This window comes from Lolium rigidum, chromosome 3 (genome assembly GCF_022539505.1).
Source record: "Lolium rigidum isolate FL_2022 chromosome 3, APGP_CSIRO_Lrig_0.1, whole genome shotgun sequence".
Lineage (NCBI taxonomy): Eukaryota > Viridiplantae > Streptophyta > Magnoliopsida > Poales > Poaceae > Lolium > Lolium rigidum.
In genome coordinates, this window is record NC_061510.1 from 107,570,604 (window position 1) to 107,574,355 (window position 3,752).

The 3,752-nt window shown below is 39.3% G+C and overlaps 1 long non-coding RNA gene across 1 annotated transcript; it reads right to left on the reverse strand.

The window, feature by feature from the left end:
• Positions 1–2,303: 2,303 nt before the first annotated feature.
• LOC124698839 lies at positions 2,304–2,719 on the reverse strand. Its single transcript, XR_007001135.1, has 3 exons — positions 2,695–2,719; positions 2,469–2,564; positions 2,304–2,360 (listed from the first exon to the last, which is right to left on the reverse strand). It is a non-coding gene; the product is annotated as an uncharacterized LOC124698839 (long non-coding RNA).
• Between the last annotated feature and the right edge of the window lie 1,033 nt (positions 2,720–3,752).

Genomic DNA, 3,752 nt, shown 5'->3' on the forward strand with positions numbered 1-3,752 from the left:
AACATCATTGCTTATCCTTTCTAAGGAATCCAAATCAATAGTGGAACAAATATTAATAATGAAAGAGTTTGTTATATAGTACATAAGTAATTCCTATTTCATGACTGATATCTCATATACTTGTGCATCCCTCAAGTATTAAAAAAGTAATAGTTATGAAAGAGAAACTACAAGCACATAATGAAAAGCAAAAAAATACTAACCATGACTGCTGTGCGACCAAACATTGTAAGTTTTACATAATAACAAGAAGAGGACACAACATATACCTATATAATCACTTTTAAAAAGAAATATTTTGGAGGTATAGTAAAGCCAGATGTTTTGAGTCGGATGGCTGTGAAAAGAAAAGATTTTTCCATCAAATCCTTACATTGCCCAAATGAGGGTCAATGTATACTGACAGTAATACGCATAATAAACTTTTACACATTTACTTTTTTTACTTAATAGAAAAGCCAAGATCATGAGTTTTCGAATCATGAAAACTCAGCTTGACTATCTTTAAAATGTCATTACGGTAAAAAAAAAACTGAAATGAGACAGATTTGCTTGACAGTCACATCCTAAGAAAAATGTAAGTACTTATCATTCATGACTAAATTCAAAGAATCTCCAGGCGACTGACAACCTAGTTCGCAATCGAGGTAAGTACTCCAATATCTGGTCACAATCAGGCATCACCTAGATTATTGGAGTATATATATTAAAAACAAAGTAATCTATGGAAATAATTGCACTTTTGATTGCACGATGAGGCATTGAGCAACCTGCTAATAGCTGAATAACCAATGACCAGACTAAAATTACCATGTTTGCAAAGAGTGGGAAGAAGATGGGGATGCAAGGATCTGAGCCGATGAAGGAGGCCATCATCATCCTGCAACCACACATGATTTGTAGAAAATATAGGAAAACAATTGATGGACCAGTTTGGAGACCGAATTAACCAAATGGCTTACAAAGGAGCTGAAGCAGGGCAGAATTGGTGAGTTTGTTTTGCAAGAATTTGCAAGAAAATGTATAGCTCTAAAAAACAACACATATACATGCACAATGGTGAATGCACTCGATAAAACCGTAAAGAGTAATCACGACATGCTCTTCACCTAAACACATATTGCTAATCAAGTATCAGGGTTGCTCGAACCATTGTCCACCGCACATGAACCCAGGTGGTGTACACAAACCGAGATATGTCATCCTCCTAGAAGAAAAACCGAAGCATCAGAAAGCAAGTCAATAACTGAGTAGAGATCACAGAGGCACCCTAGGATGAACTCCGAGCTATGCATTGTGTAGAAATCGAAATAAATAGTACATATGCAGATTTATTTTCTAAGAGCAAACCATTCAATCAGTTCATGAAAAAATACACTATTTCATCAATATTGCTATTTTGCAACATTAACAACATAAATCAAGCCAGAATTCAGAAAACATAGATACTGCTTTCCCCTGTAATACCTAACGGAGCTCCGTCCATCGATTTAAGTTTGATTCTCCATCAGCTGAAACCTTGAAGAAGCTGGGATTATAATTGCCCAAATGAACATTTACAAGGAAATTAAGATAACTCCACAAGAAAAACGGGGACCAGTGAAAACAAGATGTAAAGACAAAGAAAACATTGTGTGCAGTCCAACACAAAAAAAAAATTGAAGAACATAACCTTCAAGAGGTTGGGATAAGCTACATATACTTCTCATTGATATTAGCCAATAAAGGAACAACTCTGGTTGGAACACACTATAAATCATGCATAATCATAACGATGCATATAAGGCTCGAAGAAATGCCATGCATCTCACCGCCATCCACCGGAGCTTCACCGGAGACACAAAAATACCAAGCTTTAGTAAAGGAATGCAACCACCACATGTATCCAGATATGTAATGAGGGAGAGGTAAATTACCTTCACCAAGGACTAATTGTCGAGGCTACTATAGTTATTGACTAAATCAGCAGAGAGATATTGAGAAATACCCTAAGCAAGAATATCATTCATATATTCACTACTTTGGCAGAGTGAATATTTGATGCCTCATTTAAGCGAGAGAACCAACGGAGTAGTAGTGTGCGTCAAGACATCGAGGTAGTGAGCACTACTAAGATACTAATAAGCTCTCCACCTAGCCCTGTGAGGATGTGAGCGAGAACTCACAATAGAAACTATCCATGAAGAAAAGGCTATGCGAGAACGGAACCTGTGAAACCAATGAAGAACAAAGAACACAAAAATTATTATTGCGTACTTGGAATGGATGAGAAGTGCTTTCTATGAAGAGAACAAATATATTATACTTTATACCGCTTTGGTTTCTTCGCCGCTACACCATCTTTACTACCAGCGTTGGACCTACGATATACCAGGTAGCAAATAAATAATAATCTACTGAAGCAACAATAATGGACGAATAAGGTTTAATATTGGTCTAAACGAAGTGAAGTTCAGAAATATTATTACCCAATAATGCTGAATATGGTTTGCCAATGTAAGCATGAACTTTAAATGCCCAGCTAGCTTCACTGGCATGCCATCACCCTCCTCCGGGGGCGGCTCCTGTAGTCGAGAAGATCGGTCTAGTTTATTTTCATAACTACAACTAATAGGAGAGCAAGATAAAAAGTAAGAAAAATGCCAAAACAAAGAAATACGCATTTATGTGCAACACGGAAATATGGATGCTTACACCAGTAACTTATATTGTGCCTGCTTGCATCTTTCGGACGGATGTTGTAACCACTTCCTCTAGGTAATTCACATCCATCTCCACACATGAGAATCAAAACAGCAGTGTAATTGGGGAAGAATAAATAGATGTGGTGTGTCGCCACCAAACTGGATGCCCTCAAAGCTCCGTCCAACCTCGCATCTCATCACAAAACGCCGGCATACCTGAAACACACAAGATGATCCCTTTTCAATGGTTTTGTGTGAAGCATATCACATGCCATTATTTTGCCCCTTTTAACTCTCACACATTAGAAATTCAATGCAAGAAAAACCATAGCTTGGCCAGTGACATCTGGCCATCATGCATACATAGAATTGTAGTGTGTAACAATAGTATCACGAAGATAAACTCAAAATAAATTACATAAATGAAAATTACAAAGTTAAATCACTTAAAATGAACCGTTGAATTAGTAAATCACCTGAAGGGTGGAGAGGTCTGCTGATTAGGTCGGGTCCTCCATTACCATTGATACCAGCGGTCAACTGCTGCTTGATGCATGACAAGATTACACAACTGGCAATTACATTTGACAACCCACCCAGACAACAATTGAGCATATGAGCATGTGTACCTCAGTGCTATAGGGCAGCGATGGTGGCGTCCGGAAGGGACTGCGGGTATCCTCCATACCATCACAGCCACCCGGGCCTATACCACACGCATTCGGATTGCGCGCTGAAGCGAGTACACCTCGACGGGCCCAATGGAGATGAATGCCACTTCTTCATAGCCTCGAGCGAGGAATGTTTCTACGTCGGAATTAACAAGCCACAACCACAGATTAGATAACCACAAAGATGGTGGGTTACGCTAATTCAGGCAGAGGTATTATGTACGTGCTTAAGCATGTATGAACTCGCAGATACTTCAGGGTTAGTGTACCTCGTTGTTTGAGCATGGATGAAGCGCCATTCCTGGCAAGTGCCTGGTGCGAAGGCGGTCGTTCACCGGCGAGATCTTCCAAGTGATCCCCGCCCCCGTCGTCCTGGCTCTGGTTGATCAACTGGACA